This window comes from Lycium barbarum, chromosome 4 (assembly GCF_019175385.1).
Source record: "Lycium barbarum isolate Lr01 chromosome 4, ASM1917538v2, whole genome shotgun sequence".
Classification (NCBI taxonomy): domain Eukaryota; kingdom Viridiplantae; phylum Streptophyta; class Magnoliopsida; order Solanales; family Solanaceae; genus Lycium; species Lycium barbarum.
The window spans coordinates 40,527,830-40,549,408 of NC_083340.1; the positions used below are offsets into that span (position 1 = coordinate 40,527,830).

Below are 21,579 nucleotides of genomic sequence, written 5' to 3' on the forward strand. Positions count from 1 at the left end.
CAAGTTAAGAAGACCTATCTACTAACCTTAAGAACTTTAAAAATCTGGTATTAGTTCAACTATTCAAGTCTAGAAAGTTTCTTTGAAAGTACTATTTGAACCTTTTTTTTTTTAATCAATCAACCCCTTTATTCGAGAGGCTCTTTTATTCATTGCATTATAGCACAAAACAATGGATTGCTATCCTCTTGTACCTATCTTGTATGGACAGGTCCCATACTAAGCATGATGGGATTTCTTTTAAGCTTACAAAAATATGATACCTGAAGAGTTAAAACTCTTCTTCTATACATAGTTTGCATCAAGGAACATCAAAAGCATAATTCCTATCTACCTTCCTATTTATATTACAATAATTCTTAATAAGATTGTTCCTAAATGTTGGCATATGTAATATGTCCATATTCAGTTCACCTTTAACTTCTTTTGATAGTAATTGAAGATCAGTAATCTAGGTATTTGAGATGCATTCTAATCCCTAGTTGGACAGACAATCAGTAACCCTATTGCCTTCTCTAAAATAATGAGCAATGCTCTATTTTTCAGCTTGTTCCAATAGTTTTTTGATCTTCAAAACAGTGTCCATGAAGTTCTATGGGGGATTGTTTGCATTCATAATCCAATCCACTAATAATTTAGAGTCACTTTCCAGTTCGTATCCATTCTGTACACACCATTCTATTCTATTCCAATCTCCACAGCTTGAGCCTCAACAACATTGTTGGTAACAATTCCAAAATTTGTTCCAAATGAAGCAATGAAGTACCCTCTATGATATCTTATAACCCCACCTCCACCACTGCTCCATGGATTCCTTTTTGAGCATCCATCAATATTCAATTTCACACAACCATTGTCAGGAAAAGACAACTTAACAGGTATTGATCTGAAGTAATACTTAGCCTGTTCAATAGTATGAATAAACTGATCCCAATTCATAAAAGGATTGATCTCAGAAAACTGTTTATGAACCACCATCACTATTTGCTAATAAATTCTTATCTTGATCCTTTGAATGGACATTTTCTTGTCTTCAAACCTTGCTTTGCACCTATCAATCCATATCTGCCATATGATAATTCTTGGAAGCACTTGAAGAACCATTTTCTGCATGAGATTCTTGCCTTTAGTGAGCCACCAAGTTACTACTAGATGTCTCAAACCATTAGTATTCTGAAAAATCCCAAACCATAGATTGAAATGAGTCCAGATCTCTTTACTAACTCTACTTTTATAGAACAAATGTTCCACATCTGTAACGACCCGTCCGGTCGTTATTGGACTTTCCATAGCACATGTATAAAAATCAAGTTGATTTGCTGTACGATTAGTCCCCATGGAAGGTCTACGTTTAATTTTAACTATAGTCGAGTCAGTAAGAGCGAAAATAGTGTGAGAGTCACCAAAATCCATAGCAGCGGTAATCACTATTGCTGCAGCGGGACCGCTACCGCGAACCTATAGACCGCTGCATCGATCGATGTGAACCAGACCAGTATTAAAAATCTTATTTAGGGATTTGACCTCTCTTTTCCAAAAAAACCTTCTTCCAGGCTGTCACTTGGGATATTTTTTAGAGGAAACACTTGAAGACTTGAGAAAGATAACCCTCCAAACCCCCTGTATGCCCTTTTCCTTAAAGTTAATTCTTTCTTTACTAGACTTTGTCTTATAGGGTTAATAAAAATGGAGTCATTATTATTGTTTCCACCCTAGGAAAGTGTGATGGGTATTCTTGTCCAGAATTCTTATACTTTCAAAAACTTCATATAGATTCTTGTTGTAAGATGATAAATTAAGCCCCAAATAATGATTCTTTCGATATTTAGAGAATGGGTTAAAACCTGACTTCTTAAATTGAGAACTCAAGGGAAGGGTTATATTGTATGACTTGTAAGGATTAGTTAATTATATAACTTAGACTACCGCATATGCATTTATTTGACTCTTGTTCTCGAATTTGTGATATCCATAGACTTTTTCATCATGGCTTCCGGTTCAGAAACGAAAGGGTGAAGATTCCATAGACGTTTGTGATAGTTGCTTGGCATCGAGGCAAGTTACGGTTTACTTGAATTAGACTTTGATTAGTGAGTCGTATATATGTTATAGAGTTGATGGGAGAAATCATGATTAGGTCTTCGGACAAGGAGTTCAATTGGATATTATCTAGGTTAGTACGAATGCTGCCTTTGTGGTCTAGTCGCCATTAAATGAGAAGTTGAACCAAGGCTTGTAGTCCTTATGTTTGAGGGGAAGGAAGTGGTGTGTATATATTCTTGGTGCGGATTTAGTTACTGTGTGGGAGTCGTTCTATTACTGAGTTGGGCGCAATAGGGTCTTGTTATACTGTATGCTGGGGTGGCTCGTACTTTGAATGTATTTGACTTCATTGTGTATTCATGTTGTTGTTCAGTTGATTTTTTTTGAGTTTATCATGAACTGTGGCATGGGATCTTGTATTCATGAACATTGGTACTAATGATTGAAATTGGGGTCTTGTATTCAGGGGCATTGGTATTATTTACTTATTATGTTCCATATTGGCTGTTGAACTGGAAATGTGTTGAGATTCATATTGTGATTTGAGACAGAGATTATATATATATATATATATACATTTGACAGGGGGTGATGATGTGGCCTAGTGATGGGCTCGTAATCCGAGGTCAGTTCCAGAACGAGTATTACATGGACACCATGAGTCCCCTGCAGGTCATGAATATTGGGTGAACAATACCATTAACATGTGTGTAAATTTGTAATACTATCATTTATAGCAGTGCATTTTACTTATTTCTACACTTGTGACTGGTGGATGAGTATTTGTTGATGTTCATTTGGGTCAATGACTGTTGCGTCTACTCGCCAAATTACGTGTCCGTCTAACCGTTGACAGGAAGGTAAGGTGTAGTGGTCCCACTTAGGATGTGTTTACATAAAGGTTTGCGGTTTCTTATTCATTATTCATTGAGAGTTGGGTGGTCTAGGAGTCATTCTTGAGTTAAGACTTATTGTGTCCGATAGTCTTTGTTTTCCGTTGTTACTCGCGGTGATAGAGGTAGGGATCTGGGTAGGCTTATGTAGGAATTGTTATCTATGGATAAGATTTATAAAGGTGTAAACGATTGTACTTATCTATTTATCTTGATTGATTCTGTACTGTATTATGTGAACTAATCTTAGTCGGCCTAAGATGCTTACCAGTACGTGTGGTGTACTGATGCTACTCTTGCTACACTCCTTTTGGGGTGTAGATGTGTTTCAGGTTATTGCGTAGATGTGTTTCAGGTTTTTGCTTGAAGGTTTCGTTAGCTGAAGTGGTGTATATCTTCCTACAACTTCTGTATATCTCATTCTAAAGGCAGAAGTTGGGTCATTTTTATTTTTGGTTATTTCCTCTGAATTGTAGAAGCTCTTGTACATGTCTAGACTAGGTCTTGGGAAAGCGTGATTTTCTAAATTAATAAAGCGTTTCATGATGTATCCCACTTATTATTTATTATCATATGTTATAATTACTTTTCAAATGATTTTGTTAATGGGATGGTTGGTAAGGGTTCGCCTATCAGGTGAGATAAGGTAGCTTCCCACACGAACCGTAAATTGGATCATGACAAGTTGGTATCAGAGCCTAGGTTACCAGTCTCATAAGTATAAGAGCATTGTCTAGTAGAGTCTCGTGGAATAGTACGTTGACGTCAGTACGCATCTGCGAAAGGCTATAGGGCATCTAGGAAATCTTCCATTTCTTCTTTCCTATCGTGCTATCTTAGTCACCTTGATCTCCCAGTCGAGTCCAATCTGTATCTAGGTGATTCCAATTGGTATCTAGTGGTAGTGTCTTGTTAACTATATATGGTCTGTTTGTGTGCGTGCAGAGAGTGAATCGATAAGTTCCCTGTGTTGTGCTATTCTGGTGGGCATCAGAGAATGTCCACTGGCTCAGTACTCTCACTGCAGCGGTGAACCATTCGCGCCAACAATAAAAATACCGCTGCGGTGCATGTCTTTTGTAGGAAATATACAGCGCCGACAGAACACTATCCGCCATAGCGGGATTTCGCCCGGTACAACAGACCCTCAATGTTCCTTTATTCCACTGTTGCGGAGCTATTTCATCATCCTCTTCTAGTTATAAGACTAAGTGTAACTCCATTTCCTAGCAACAAGACGGATCCTTTTAGTATACTTAGCTTTCAAAAAATCAGCCCAAAGAGACTTTTTTGTTCTAAATTGCCACATAACTTGACAGAGAAAGCCTCAGAAATGTCATACAGAGATCTAATACCTATAACCCCTTCAATAGTTTGCAAGCATAGACTAGGACAATTTTCCTTGTGGTATTTATGCTTACCTTCATTGTTACCCCATAAGAAGTTAGCAAAAATCTGCTCCATTTGTTTGAAAATAGTTTTTGGAGGCTGACAAATAGCAAGAAGGTGTACAGGCATAGTAGATAACACATGTTTGATCAAAATGATTTTCCTCCAGTGGATAGTCTACCATACTTCTAGGAATTTACCTTTTTGAGAATTTTGGTAGCCATATCAGCAAAGTGTTGTATCAATTTCCTACCTTAGAATAAAGGACATCCCAGATAGGTGATAGGAAATTCTTGTCTTTGCTCTTGAAGAACATTAGCCACTATACTGCTCCTTTTTCATAAATCTTCTTGTCCATTATGAAGCAACTCTTGTTCCTATTGATCATTTGTCCAGAATTGATAGAATAATCTCCAAAACCTTCATGATAAGTTTCAGAGTTTTAGATTTCCCTGCACAGAAAATTATCAAGTCATCAACATAATATAAGAGATTGATCTTAGGCCCTGTAGCTTACATAGTGAAGCCTTTGAACCTTGGATTATATACAAATCATTCAACATACAAGATAAAGTTTTTGTAGCTATTATAAAAAGAGATGGAGATATAGGACCTCCTTGTTTTACTCCCTTTTGTGATTTAAAAAATCCATGCCTCTTACCATTTCTGATAACACTATACCAGTTATTTGAAATCAGATTCCACATGATAAATATCCCGCTTTCTTCAAATCCCATTTTCCTTAAAATAGCGCACACCAAATACCATGAGACTTATTCATATCAATTTTGAAAACCACATTATCCCCACTATTATCTTGTTTGATCTCATGAATAATTTATTGTGCTAATAAAACATTTTCCCCATTGCTCTACCCTTAACAAAACCACTTTGATTAGCAGAAATAATTTTGGGAATAATATTAGATAACCTGTCAGACAATACCTTAGAGATGATTTTCTGAGTGACATTGCTAAGACTAATAGGTCTAAAATCTGAGAAGGTTTGAGTTTAATCAATCTTAGGAAGCCAAATCAGGCAAGTATTAGTAAAGTATCTAGGCATTTGTTTTCCATTAAAAACTACTTTAACGATATTTAAAATATCAGCACCCACAATATCCCAAGATATTTGAAAAAACAGTCCTCTGAATCCATCAGGACCAGCAGAACTATTAGGATTTATATCAAAAATACCTCTTTTCACCTCCTCTTCAGAAGGGATTTTGGATAAAAACTCATTATCAACATAATTAATGCATTTAGGAACATGTTTAAGGATATCGGTGTCAATATTGTTGTCTTGTTGTGATAAGAGGTCCTGATAGAATTGTGCAGCAACATTTCCAATTTTCTTTGCCCCATCTATCCATGCTCCATTAGCACAAATTCTCTTGATCTGAAGATATTTCCTTCTGCCCTTCACAACTGAATGAAAATAATTTAGTATTCTCATACCCTTCTAAATTCCATTTTAAATTAGCCTTTTGCCTCCAGGAACTATCAACATGCTTATGATGTATAATAAGATAAGCTTCAGCTTTATTCATAAGCATCCTGTCATTCTAATCTAGACTTTCCATGTATTTTTCTTCATCATTCTTCACAGCTTCCTCAAGATGTTGAACCTTACAAAAAATGTTACCAACTTTTGATCTAGACCACACTTCCAAAGCTCTACTAGTGTTTTTAAGTTTTTGTTGGATCTCCCAGAATATATTACCGCTAGTATGAGAGCACCAATGATTTTTAACCACATCTTGATAACCTTCAAGCTTAGTCCAAAAATTTTAAAATCTGAAATATTTCACATAAGATTGTTGATCATTCTTGCAGGTGATTAACAATGGACAGTGGCCTGAGCTTACCCTTGGTAGATGCATAACATCAGATTTATCAAATAATTCAGACCATTTCTCATTACTAACCATCCTATCCAACGTTTTCCATATTACTTCTTCTTCCTTTCTCTCATTTGACCATGTGAAAGAAATACTAAATAAACCATTATCTTTCAGGCCACAGTCCTACAAACATTCCATGAATGGGATGGCTTTTGCTCAAACTATATGGATTTTCCCCCATTTTCTCTTCCACAGATAAAATACAGTTAAAGTCTCCACAAACTGCCTATGGTTTATTAATAGTGGAAGCAAACACTCTCATATATCTCCATAGATCCTCTCTGCCTGCTGACCTTGATTTTGCATACACTATTGATATAAAAGCTTGCTAAGTAGAATTCAAGACAATCCTGCAAGTCACCATTTATCTTTTGAGCTGTATATGGAACAATCAATATCATTTCCCCAGAAAATTCAGATTTTATTACTACTATTGGCATATGCACCTGGCATTCCCAGAATATTCTTGTAGAAATAATTTTTGAGTCATTTATAAAAGGTTCTTGAAGAGAAAAAAAAGGAATCTTGTGCTCTTTTATTAGATATTTTAATATCTCAGTAGCAGCTTGAGATTTCATCCGTCTAATATTCCAATTTAAGAACTTAATCATTAAGGGGATGTTTGGAGGATTTTTTAGAATTCTTATTTTGATGCCTTGTAACAGGATTCATTTTGCTTTGCTCTTCAACTTTATTGTCTATCATCGGTTTGGAAATTTTCTTCTCCAGTGTTTCCTTTTTCAAAACCAGACTGTCCCTCTTTATCAATGTCGCCTTTAATAGTTTCTTCTTCTCCCTCACTCTCATCCTCCTCTTCATCTTCTTTTGGTTCATCTTTGGTATTCTCTTCCTCAGTTGATGACACTTCAGCCCATTCATCTTCATTTCCTTGCTCTTCATGCTGTTTGCATTCAGTATCTGTTGCATGAGAGTCTGATTTAGCTTTATCAGTGACCTCCTCTTGTAACAACTCACCAAAACTATTCTGAGTAATGATAATCTCCTGTCCCATCTTTTCTCTTAATCCTTTGCTTTTATATTCGAGATTCTTTTACACTTTTTACTTCCAGCAGCCTCCCATCCTTCTTCAAAGAGTACTACTTCCAGTTCACTGGGATCATTTATCATGAAAGTTTTTTGAACTGGTTTAGCATTTTCTTGGATAGTCTTCTGTTCTTCTGGAGTCTTAAAGTTCTGATCACTTTTAGCACTGTTGGGATTTTTGGTGTTGGTATTGAGATGATGCTCATTTTCATTGTTATCATTTAGCTCTTTGCCCTTACCAAGCTCCTCTTTATTAGAAACTCCATCCATTACTTTCTCCACCCTGTTGTTGTCATCCTCTTGATTCTCTGTGTTGTTGTTTCCTTTTTTGTGTCTCTCATTTTTAGGACAAGGTTTATTCACACCAAATATAGCACCTGTTGGCTTGAAAATAGTTTTTCAAGGTTCACTTTGCCCTCTATTGCTTCTATTCTGTTTATTCTTATTGGTCTGAACCTCTCTTCCTCTTTGCACCTGTTAATTGCCACTGGATTTTTCTTTTTTCTCATTAGGAACATGTTTCTCATTATGACCCACTTTCTTAGCATTGTGTTCTTTTCTTTGATTATCCAGGTTGCTACCAGCTATCCTCTCCTCTTCCTCCTTTTTTTCTTCTAATTTCTTTTTCTCAAGGATCCTGCAATTGGTTATATCATGTCCCAATTTTCTGCAGTGCTTTCCGTACTTAGGAATATTCTCACACTCAATTTTTTGATCAAAACCTTTTAGTGGATCATTATCATCTTCAATTCCAATCCAAACACTCTTCATTAAAGGTTAAGTAAATCCACATCCAGCAGTCTAGTATTCTCCTCCATTTGCTTGACAGTGTCAAATACATTACCAATTGAATTCCTGGACCATGAGCTTAGATTATGAGCTAAGGACTTGCGTTTTTGTTGCATAATCCATAAAGTATTTCCTTCCACTTCATTAGCCTAGGATTCTTCCACTACCTTTAGAAAGCCTAGTTGCTGGGACCAGAAATTTAGGAATTTAAAGTATTTTATAGGGTGATCATTGTTGTTAGAGCATCTCATAAGCATCAAATTATGGTCAGAACCAGTTTTTGCTTTATGATCCACTCTGGAGTTCTGGAACATATCAGGCCATCTATCATTTATAAGAACCCTGTCTAGTCTTTTACTGATTCTGAACCTGCCTCTTCTGCCATTGCACCAAGTAAACTTGTAACTTATATACCCTGCATCAGATAGTTCACAGCCTTCCAAGCAGTTAATAAAATCCAAGCTTTTGGTGGGCCTCTGCATTATACCACCCTTCTTTTCTTCAGGAGCCAGTATAGAATTGAAATCTCCAACCACTGTCCAGGGCCCATCCACAGAGGTGCTAATGTTCCTCAAATCCTCCCATAACTTTCTTTTCCTTCTAGCCTTGGATTTAGCATAAACCACTGAAATGAAAAAGTGCCCAGTGGTACTAGCATTACTACATTTGAGAGACAGTTGTTGCAGCTTGTTGGAAATCACATTGCAAGCAATATTATTCCTCCAAAAGCACCAAATCTTGATGTTGATGCTGGCTACTGCATGGTCAAATCCAAAGTACAACCTGTAACTTTCTATTTGGTTTGCAGTTTGAAATGGCTCTTGAAGAGCCACAAAATCTATTTTGTGCATTCTAATTAACTTAAGCAGTCTCATAGAATCCTTTTTCGATATTATGCCCTAATATTCGATATTATGATGTTAATCATAACTGGAATTTAGTAGGCACCTTATATTTGGAAGCTAGAAGAAGGGTGATCAATCCCTCCCTTTTGCTTATTTTTGTTTTTCCTGAACCTTCTTGGTGAAAGTCCTTGCTTGTAAATTGCTTCCTTGGTTTCTTTGTGGACAGGATCCTCTGAACTACATGACATTGATAACAACAGAGAGCTAATGAACCAAGCCCAAACTAAATATATGCTATGGCTCAAGAAAGAAGAGTCTATTCTCAGACAAAAGGCCAGACTTAAGTGGGCTGAGGAAGGAGATATCAACTCCATGTACTTCCACAGTGTGATAAAACAAAAAAGAAGAAGAAACCATATCCACATAATCAAGAACAAGCAAGGGCACTGGGTTGAAGGGAATCAGGACATCTCAGAGGTTGTTATTGATCATTTCAAAGAAATTTCACTAGTGAGGAAGAGGATGAGATGGGCAATATATTGAGTTAGGTGGACCCTATCATTACTGAAGAAGAGAACAATGTGCTAGAGGAAATACCTACTGAAGAAGAAATCAAACAAGCAGTCTTCTCTATTGATCCTAACAGTGCAGCTGGACATGATGGATTCAATGGGCATTTCTATCAAAGCACTTGGAATATCATCAAGAAAGAAGTTTGTAACTTCATACAAGCTTACTTTAATTGTGCTAATCTGACCAAATATTACACTCATTCCTGCTTGGCTCTCATTCCTAAAGTTCAAGCTCTTACTAACTTCTCCCAAATGAGACCTATCAGCTTATGTAATGTCTCCAACAAGATCATTTCAAAGATTTGGACTATGAGACTAGCCCCTTTACAGCCCAAATTGATTTCAGAGAATCAAGCAGGCTTTGTCAAAGGCAGACTGATAACATAAAATGTTCTGTTGGCACAAGAAATTATACATGACATGAAGGTCAATAATCAAGGAGGGAACCTGGTCATTAAGATGGATATGTCCAAAGCTTATGATAGGCTTTCTTGGGAGTTCTTAGTCAGTGTTGTAAGGAAGATGGGCTTCTCTGAATGGGTGATAGGAGGTATTTACCGACTGACCTCCAACAACTAGTACTCTATTATCATAAATGTTACTAGATGTGGCTTCTTCAATTCTTCTAGAGAAGTTAAACAAGGAGACCCCCTATCCCCTGCTCTATTTATTTTAGCAGCAGAGGTTCTATCAAGGGGTCTCAATCAGGTTAATAACAACAACAGATTCAATGTTTTTTCTATGAGCAAATTAGCCCCTTAAGTCAATCACCTATGCTATGCAAATGACTTGATCCTATTCAGCTTTGGGGAAAGGAAATTAGTAAAGCTTATCATGAGAGTCCTGAAAGAATACCAAAGGGCTTTAGCACAGGAAATCAACAAGGAAAAGACCAATTTTTATACCTGATACGCTCAAATTACACCTATTAATGGTATAACGCGGACGTTGTTAAATATAGTAACCCAACAAGGTTGGGGTCGAATCCCACAGGGAATATGGTGTGAAAAGGTTACTAAAATCGTAGATGCTAAGTTCTAGGTCTAATGTCTTAATTCGATGATTTTGGTAAAATTTGGTTGTTCTATAACTAATTGCTAAACTATTGCTTTGGTGGTAATTTATGGTAAAAGAAACTAAGGTTGTGTCCCCGTTAGATAGAATGTATGATCATGGGTATTGATCTTGATATACTTGTAATGGATCAATATGTGAATGCACTTAATCTCTATGCGAATCTCTATTATTTTCCAATAGATAACGATTATATCTTTCTATGATTTTCCCAAATATAAGAAAGTGATAATGAAGAACGATTAATCATGCCAAGTAAATTCTTCTTATTCCTAAGTGAATTTATTAAACAAATTTTAAACTTTGAGTTCTTGTTAATTATTCTTACCAACCCTAATTATTTTCCCAAATAAATTAGGGTTTATGGCTTTAATCAATATTTGCAACCATTAATTATGAATGAAGAATGAAGAATAACTAAACCCTAATAATCCATTAATTGTATATCAATCACAAACCCAGTCACAAAACACCCATCATTGGGTTCACAACCCTAGTAAGGGAATTTAGCTACTCATGACAAAGAACAAGAAATAAGAAATTGAAGAATTCATAATTGCTTACTTTGGAATGAAAAAGGAATTGGTAATACTTGAATTGATGTTTGAATCTTCAAAAACTAGAGAGAATTTAATGTTCTAGGTCAAGAGACAAAAATATAATAACTGATGTCTATTAAAAACCCTACAATGACTATTTATAGGTTTTGGAAATACAAAAGTTACAGATTTGCACTTTGGTCCCGTCATGGCGAATTACGGTCCGTAAATCACTTTACGGACCGTAAAAATGGTTTACGCCCAAGTTAGCTTCTCAGTTGTGTGCAACTTTCTCTTTTGAAATACGGACCGTAAAGTGGTTTACGGTCCGTAAACTGCATGGTCGTATTTCAACATCCAACACTTTGACTTTCTGCCAGATGCTCAACTGGTTAAATACGTGATGGAATACGGACCGTAAACTGAAATACGGTCCGTAAACCTAGCTCGTAAACCACCATCTTCTCAGCTTGACTTTCTGGTTCTGTTATCCGTTAACACGACCATGGAATACGGCCCGTATTGTAGAATACGGCCCGTAAACTTCATTTACGACCTGGTTCTGCACTTCAACTGTGATTGTGCCGAATCTGTTCCTTTACCTGAAAAACACTAAAACCACGTAAAATCACATAGGCTTGCTTAAAAACAAGTAAAACTTATAGTGAAAAAGCATCGATTGTGGCGTAAAATCACGCCACATCAACACCCCCAACTTAAAGTATTTGCTTGTCCTCAAGCAGGCCATACCACACAACGACTCAATCTAACACTTAGATATCATAGAATAACAATGTCTACATCGGTTTTGACTTGGAACTTCTGGCATGCATGTTTTCCTTTCTACTGACCACCCCAACTGTCTATTGTAAAGCAATATACACAACTTAAGAACGTTATGACCAACCATGAAGCTTCAATACATGACATTACATTATCGAACATGCTAATGTGCACACAAACGCTACTTTTGGCAGTCACTTTATTTTGTTCAATTCTCATCCTTATGCCCTCACATAGACCAAAGAATGTCCCAACACACATATACAACAAGAATGGGACGAAGATGAAAGAGAAGAGAAAACACTTGACACTCACAAAGAGTTCATATCTACACATGCAAATACCATAGGCTTGCCCTTATTTTCTATGTTCTCATCCTAGGTTCGTTCGGTTGTGATCACATTAGGACTTGTTTCGGCTTGTAATGTAGGCTTAGGGACGGGTAGGATACTTTTTTGGGTATTAGTGACTCACCCTCCTTAACACTACGACATCTCTTTACCTTGATTCGCCTCTTTTCTTTCCAACCCCTTTATTTTCTTTCACGTTTTCAACCTCGATGTGGTTTTATTCCTATCCAACTAGCAATTCTTTTTGTGTTTCAATTTTCTGATGATTTTTTTTTATTAGTATCAACTACCACATCGACTCTCTATTAGCAAATTTCACCACCCCCAACCTTTGTTCTCAACATCTGCTTCACATTTAATTTACCCCCAACTTAGGCGCTTTGCCTCGTCTATCTAGTAGCATCAAGGAGGGAACGGGTGCGAAGATGGGTAAATTTCACAACGGGTGAGGTTTCATTCGGCTAGCCAAGAAAAGGTCATAAAGGCTCAAAAAGGGACACTAGTGATATTTTCAGCTTTTGGAGAGGCTTATTTAGGCACAGTGACTTATTTACACAACGAAAGCCTAAGATCATTTCACAACCAAACTAACTTTCGTATTTCAAACAAGACCAACCAGGCAAGTTCTAGATTATACATGCGTAAACAGAATTAAACTAACAACTCACACACATATCGGCATAAGGACAATCATTTTTTTACACTTGTGACCTCCTAAGTAGTCATTCATCACACACAACACCCCAATAATCACAATGTCATAAAGAATCAATCATGTCAGACAATAACTGTTCTAAGTATGCATTTTTCAAAAAAAAAATCTGAGGGGTCCAAATTTTCAACAAACTACAACACATGCCATCAGTTACAAAGTAACACCAAATAAGTCAACATTATTCTATTCAACCTAAGAAACATCCTACACATGCCAGATTCAACAAAATAAAACCCCCCTCAGGAAAAGAACTCTGGCAAAGAAAAGCCGAGGGGGTTCCTAAACACATATTTACACTACTCTACTATCAATTGGTCCCACCCCCAACTAAAAAATCAAGCATTGTCTCAGTGCTTCAATTATAAGAACAAGGGAGCGAGAAAATGGTACCTGGATGTTGTGAACATCTCATGGCTGACCCGCCGCATCCGGTGGGTGACTGGAGAACTCTCCTAGTTGGCGCTGCGGCTCAACTAATGACTGAAAGATCGCCTGCTGCAAATCCTTCTTTTCAATCTTCCTTAATCTCATGGCCAACTCCTCCGGGTCCTCAGATGACTCAAGGACCCTCTTCCCAGTACCGCGAACAGAGGGTTCGGCATCCTCCGTCTCCTCCTCAGAATCAAGCAAATCCAGCACCTTAAACGTAGTAGGCAAAATGGGACGTGGTGCTGGTGCTGGTGCGACTATCATCCCGTGCCCCTTAAGTGTTTCAAGCTCCTTTTTCAGCTTCTCTAACTCACTCCTCAAAGAACTAGACTCCCCACCGGGTGCGGTCTGTTCTCGAGTTAACAATCTCGCCTCAAAGATGTCAAGTCTAGCTTGATACACCTCGTGCTTTTTCTCAAAATCTGCACGGATCTCTGTGGTCACCTCAGTAACCAGCTGCTGCACTATTTTCGCCACCTTCGGCCTGAATTGTTGCAAGATTTTGTCGACTTGCCTTTCGTTCCGCTCCGCTTTGATTGCAATCTGGATATCGTTAGTTGGGCTGAAGTGCAGCAACCCCAACTCTGGGTCAGCAGGCTCGGCTGTCGAAGCAGCCTTGGCGGACCCCGAAGGAGGACCCTGTGTGACCAGAAGTGGTGGTGGAAGTCTTGCCTCAGAAGTACCTAGTGTGGCTGCAGCATCCTGTTTATTGACAGTATCCGGAACATCAGTCGTGGGGGCCTCAGGATCAATAGTGGTAGCACCAAACTCGGACCCCATTGGATCAGTCCCATAAGCACGGCTAGGACTCAACTCTAACTGAGTGTCGTCGTCATCACCGGACTGATCCGCCTCCCGGTCCTTTCTGTTTATCACCTTGTTTTTCCTCCAATCCCCTACATGCGCTGCTGTGATGGTACCGTCCCAATCTGGAAGCGGAATTATCCTTGCCCGTCGACACAATGCCGTGATAAGACATGGAAATACCATGTTCTGGTTGGGCTTGTGTGCCCGCACATGCAGCTCCTCAACTATCAGCTCCCCAACATCCATCGGGTATCTTGACATGAAAGAGGCAATTGAGACTGCCTGACTGGTGGACAGGGTATTATCAGCCTGGGTCGGAGTGATCCAATACCGCAGCAAGGTCCACCAAAATTTAGCCTTTGTGGACAAACAACTTTTCGTGATCTTGACTTTTCCATCAGAGGTCCATTTTTGCTCATTAGGCTCCGATGTTATAATTACCGCAGTCCTTTCCCGGACATATTTCTTGTCCTTCCTGTCTCGTTTGTCCAGGAACAGGCTCAGATCAGTAGGAGCCACAAAATCATCACCGAACAGGACCCTGTTGATGGCTTTGGAGGAAATATCAACCAGGGAGTTCCGGACCGTCACATTTTCCAGCATTGGGATCTGATGCCAAGCAAGACTCGGCTTTTTCATCGACATCAAGACAGCCCCATAGGATGCATAGAACTCCCGTACAATATGCGGAGCATACTCTCCCGGCCCATGAGTAAATGCATCTAATTTGTACCTTTTGATGGTATCATCCAGCTGTGGGTGAGCTGAAATACCATCGAAAATCAACCGCCGTTCTTTGAATATTTTCCTCGACGGCTGTCCGCCAGTCTCAGACCCGGCCATCCCTTGGTCATACAACTCCTTTGACCCCTTTACCGAGAACCGCAGCTTCTCCTCCTCCAGCCGTTTGGTCCTTACGACCAGCTTGCGACCCTTAGGCGGCGTTCCATCAACCGGATCACTGCCCTCACTCAACCCTGCTGAGTCACTCTCTGGCGGAGTTTGGGTGGTAGCCCCCCTGCTTGATTCTTCCGCGTCGGAATCCCCCTCTTCAGACTGGGAGGCTTCCGACGTAGACTTAGACGGGGTTATAGTTGGGGCTGTGATGTGGTTGCCGCTGTGTCTTGGGTGGGGCCCCCCCTGACTTTTGGTGGTGGTATTACCTCGGCGTACTCGGATCCTGATTGTTCCCCTTCCGAAGTGGATGGTTCATCTATCAATCTTGAATCCGAGCGCGCTTTCTTTTTCTTTCCCGTGCTTTGGGCCCCCACTTTTGTTGCTTTCCTTTTTTGACCCATTCCTGCAAAAGACACCACATATTAGTTACCATGGAATAGCCAGCCAAAGATAAGAAAATATGACTGTGCACAAAATACATGTTCTGTCTGTGGTCGTAAACACAAAAGACGGACCGTAAACTAGTTTACGGTCCGTAAACAGCGATCGTAAACTGAGCAATCTTCTTCAGAACATTTTGTCCTTTGGTGAAATCTTAACTACGGACCGTAAACTGAAATACGGTCCGTAAAGTTAGATCGTAAACTGTTCAATTCTTTGGATGACATTCTGCTCATTATTGACATGCTTAAATACGGACCGTAAAGTGAAATACGGTCCGTAAAGCGTAGTTGTGTTTCGCACCATAGACAGATACATATTCTGATTTCCAAATTTCATCTCACATCTCAGTTTCACATTGTATTCGGGGATTAGGTTACTCAGACTTCGCCTATTTTTCTTCTAATTTCTCATAATTCCCGCAAGAGTCCAGCCATTGGTGGGCAGACCAAAACTTCAAATTTTAAATTTTGAAGTAAGGAATGCCCTCCAACCCATTTGGGTTTTATTAACAATTACCCACGAGAATGTAAAGAATTTAACATATCTATCCCCCACAAGATCATTAATCAAGGTATCAAATGCATAATTTCACAAACCCAGCCTCACAACTTCTTACCCTCAAAATTAACTCACAGATGCAAAAAGAAGAATGGGGAGAGTCAATCATACCTTGTAATGATGAATCAGAGCACTATAAGCACGGATTTTTAGAGCACAACTTCAATCACCAAAGAATTTAAACCTAGGGCAGAAGGGAATACGAATTGTTGGTGAGTTGAGTTTTGTTTGTGGGTGGAGTTTGTGTATTTATGGTGGTTAGGAAGATGAAAGATGACGGTTGAAGGTGGGGAGTGTGGGAATATGAAGAGGAAGGGAGAATTAATGGTGGGAAAATCGTGGGGTGTTGATGCGTAAAGGTGAATGGAGAAATAATGGAGGGAAGTCCATGGAGGTGTTTGGTTCATCTGCCCTTGATTTAAATCGTGGTGTATTTAAATCGCTACTTTATGACTTATATATATTTTTTTAAAATCTCTAAATACGGTCCGTAAACTAGTTTACGACCCGTATTTAAAGTGGTGGATGAGGGCAGAACACTGCAATGCCTCATGTTAGTTTACGATCAGGTTTACAGACCGTATTGTGAAATACGGTCCGTCCTCCATGGTCGTAAACTAGCATCTTCATTACAGTGCTCACTGTTTGGTGACATTGTTAAATACGCCCTGGTTTACGGGCCGTATTGTGAAATACGGTCCGTAAACTTTAGGCGTATTTTGCAATGTTGCGAAACAGTGTCTTACAACTGAACTTACCTGCTTTTCAGCAGACTTTTTCTGTGATATATTCCTGCACCAAAACAACCATTACCCTATATGTAAAATAAAAAACAAAGAGAAATAAACATTACACTTGGGTTGCCTCCCAAGAAGCGCTTGATTTAACGTCGCGGCACGACGGTGGTGACCAATCACTCCTTATTTTGGTACACCAGATCATCGTTCGTTCCGATGTGTTTCAACCTGTAACGATCAACAATCCTATCCTCCGAAATCATTCTGTGATAGTGCTTCAATCTCCGCCCATTCACCTTAAACGTCCGAGTACCATCTCCGGACTTCAATTCAACCGCGCCATGGGGTGAAGCACCTACCACCTCAAACGGACCAGACCATCTGGATTTAAGCTTACCCGGTAGCAACTTCAGTCGAGAGTTAAACAAAAATACAGAGTCACCCTTGTAGAACTCTCGCTTCAGAATCTTCTTGTCATGGTATTTCTTCATTCTTTCTTTATAAAGGGTTGCACTCTCATATGCCTGGAACCGAAATTCATCCATCTCATTTAATTGAAACAACCACAGCTTGGTTGCTTCCTCCCAATCCATATTCAGTTTCTTCAGCGCCCACATAGCTTTGTGTTCAAGTTCAATCGGCAAGTGACAAGTTTTTCCGAATACAAGCTTGAAGGGTGAAGTCCCAATTGGAGTCTTGAAAGCAGTCTGGTATGCCCATAGAGCATCATCGAGCTTGCGGGCCCAATCAGTCCTATTGGCATTTACTGTCTTTGCTAGAATACTTTTGATCTCCCTGTTTGATACTTCAACCTGTCCACTTGTCTGAGGGTGATAAGGCGTTGCCACCCTATGCTTTACACCATATTTCTCCATCAGTCCCGCGAACGCTTTATTGCAAAAGTGGGATCCACCATCGCTGATTATCGCCCTCGGAGTACCAAAACGAGTAAATATGTTCTTCTTGAGGAACCCCATAACACTCTTGGCCTCATTATTGGGTAAAGCCACCGCTTCTACCCATTTTGACACATAGTCCACAGCTACCAAGATGTATTTCATGCCACCAGAACTCATAAAAAGTCCCATAAAGTCAATCCCCCAGACATCGAACACTTCCACCTCCATAACAAAATTCATAGGCATCTCTTGCCTTCTGCCGATATTCCATTGCCTTTGACATTGATCACAGGACCGCACCAAAATATTAGCATCATGAAAAATAGTCGGCCAATAATAGCCGCACTCAAGTACCTTGGCTGCTGTCCGGTTTCCGCTATGATGACCCCCAACCGGAGAGTCATGGCATGCCTTTAGAATTGCCATCACTTCACTTTCCGGAACACAACGCCGAATGATGTTATCAGCGCATGTTCGGAACAAATAAGGCTCGTCCCAATAGTACAGCCGAGCATCCCGCAAGAATTTCTTCTTTTGGTAAGTTTTGATATCATCAGGAACTATACCTGTTACCAAATAATTGGCAATATCAGCATACCACGGTGCTACCTCCATCGACACAGCCAACACCCTTTCATCTGGAAAAGCATCATCGATGTCAAGCTCATCAGAAGGTCTCCCAGCTTCTTCAAGCCGAGAGAGATGGTCAGCCACCTGGTTTTCAGTGCCCTTTCGGTCTTTCACCTCGAAATCAGACTCTTGCAGCAATAGCACCCATCTAATCAGTCGCAGTTGCTTCCTTCTTCGCCATGAGGTATCTCAAGGCTCCATGATCAGTATAAACCACAACTTTGGACCCCAACAAGTAGGCCCAAAATTTCTCAAAGGCAAACACAATGGCCAGCAGCTCTTGCTCCGTCACTGTGTAATTCATCTGTGTAGCATTCAGCGTTCTGCTAGCATAATAGATCGGGTGCATAATTTTATTGTGCCTCTGCCCAAGCACAGCACCTATTGCGAAACCACTAGCATCACACATCAGTTCAAATGGTAGGGACCAGTCAGGAGCAACAATAATAGGAGCAGTAGTGAGACGCTCTTTTAATTCCTCAAACGCCTTCTGGCACTTCTCATCAAACACAAATTTAGCCTTTTTTTCAAGAAGCTTGCACAAAGGATTGGCAACTTTGGAGAAATCTTTGATGAAGTGCCTGTAGAACCCAGCATGCCCCAAGAAACTTCGGACACCTTTGACTGAGATAGGTGGAGGAAGTTTGGAGATCACATCAATTTTTGCTTGATCGACCTCTATTCCCTTTTCAGAGATTTTGTGACCGAGGACGATTCCTTCCTTCACCATAAAATGGCATTTCTCCCAATTTAGCACCAGATTGGTCTCCTCACATCTTTTTAGCATTTGACCCAGATGGCCAAGACAGTCTTCAAATGAATCACCCACTACAGAAAAATCATCCATGAACACCTCCAAGAAGTCCTCTACCATGTCAGAGAAGATTGACATCATGCACCTCTGAAAAGTGGCTGGTGCATTACACAAACCAAACGGCATCCGGCTGAATGCAAATGTCCCATAAGGACAAGTAAAGATGGTCTTCTCCTGATCCTCCAAAGCGATGTTGATCTGGTTGTAGCCCGAATAACCATCAAGGAAAATATAGTAGGAACGCCCTGCTAACCTGTCAAGCATCTGATCAATGAAGGGCATAGGGAAATGGTCCTTGCAAGTGGCTGTATTGAGCTTACGATAATCCATGCAAACTCTCCATCCGGTGATAGTTATGGTCGGGATCAACTCATTCTTCGCATTTGGCACAACAGTGATGCCGCCCTTCTTAGGAACACATTGGACTGGGCTCACCCATTTACTATCAGCAATCGGGTAAACCACACCTGCATCTAGCCATTTGATGATCTCTTTCTTGACGACCTCTTGCATATTCTCGTTTAGTCGCCTCTGATGCTCTACACTTGGTTTGCTGCCCTCTTCCAACTGAATTTTGTGCTCACAGATCCCAGATGGAATACCTCGAATATCTGCTATGGTCCAACCAATAGCACGCCTATACTCCCTCAGTACCTCCAAAAGCTGCACAATCTGCTCCTCGGTCAATAAGGCTGAAACAATCACCGGTAATGTACTGTCCGGACCAAGGAACTCATATCTCAGGTGTGATGGGAGCTGCTTAAGCTCCAACTTAGGTGGCTCAATGATCGAAGGCTTTGCTGGAGGAGTTGTTCTATTTTCCAGATCAAGATCCAGCTTCTTTGGGTGGTATGTGTATGAGCCCAACCCAACAAGTGAATAACTGTCTCCTCATAGCCTTCCATGTCTTCAGCATCAAAATTCATCAGAATACCAGCTAAAGCCTCACCCAAACTCTCTTCTTCCATCTTGAACTCCACTGCTTCATCAACAACATCGAATGAATCAATTACCGAAATACTCTCGTAAGCACTTGGTAACTTCATCCCTTTGCTAGCCTGAAAGGTCACTTCTTCATTGTTGACTCGGAACTTTATTTCATTTTTCTCAGAATCCATCAGAGCCCTCCCTGTAGCAAGGAAATGTCTCCCCAGAATGATAGGAATGTCCCGATCAACAACACAGTCAAGAATAACAAAATCAGCGGGCAACATAAAATCACCAACCCGCACAATTACATCATCAACCACCCCAACAGGTCTTTTGATAGACCTATCAGCCATCTGCAATCTCATTGTAGTCGGCCTTGGCATCCCCAAACCTGATTGTTTATATATAGCAAGGGGCATCAAATTTATACTCGCCCTATTATCACACAAAGCGCGAGCAAAATCATGGTGCCCAATAGAACAAGGAATGGTGAATGCCCCAGGATCTCCCTTTTTCTGCACAGTTGTAGTTGAAATGATAGAACTCACAGTGTGAGTCAAACTCACGGTGTCATGCTGCACCGTTTTCTTCTTGGTCAGCAAATCCTTCAAATATTTTGCGAAACCGGGCATCTCCTTGACAGCTTCCAAGAAGGGAAAATTCAGAGATAACTGCTTCAGCTGATCATAGAACTTCTCAAATTTAGCATCTTCCTTCTTCTTTACCAACCTATGAGGAAAAGGAGGTTTAGATTTGAAAAGCTGTGTCAAAGGGCGGAGAGCCCCTTTTACAGCCTGCTTGCTTGTGTCATCAGCTTCCCTCACCTTCTCTGGAATCTCAGCTACCTTCTTGTCAGTAGGAATCTCATCAGCAATAATGGGTGTTTCAGACTGCACCTCATTCTCCTCATCTATCGGCTCAAGATCAATCACCTTCTCAGCAGCTCCCTGTATTGTTTTACCACTTCTAGTAGTAATGGCAAACACATTGTTCAAACCGCCTCCCCCATTCTTCGGATTTTGGATGGTGTCACTTGGAAGTCCTCCCTTTTTAGGAGGGTGCTGCTCTCTAGAAATATCCCTCATCTGCGACTCAAGCTTCTGAATAGTCGTTGTATGAGAACCCACTGTTTCTGTCAGCCCAGATAAAGTCCTTTCAGACTTCGATTGATTTGCCCGAATCTTCTCAAGCATTGCTTCAACTTTCGAACTACCCTGCTCTGATGACTGCCCCTTCGGTGGTATATAAGGATTGGAACTCTTGTTCCCAAAATTGTTGTTGTTGTTGTAGCTCCCTTGGTTCGCACCACCATAATTATTGTTGTAGTTCCCAGAGTTGTTGTAAGCACCTTGACCTTGCTGAGGTCTCCATTGATTCTGATTTTGATAGCCACCTTGGCAATTCTGTCTTTGATAACCCCCTTGAGAGTTATTAACATAATTAGCATCTTCAACCTGCATAGGTGGGCCATCAAGGAACGGACCATCTTGAGCAT

The 21,579-nt window shown here is 40.0% G+C and overlaps 1 pseudogene; it reads right to left on the reverse strand.

The window, feature by feature from the left end:
- Nucleotides 1-13,347: 13,347 nt before the first annotated feature.
- Nucleotides 13,348-21,277, reverse strand: LOC132637430 (uncharacterized; annotated as a pseudogene).
- Between the last annotated feature and the right edge of the window lie 302 nt (nucleotides 21,278-21,579).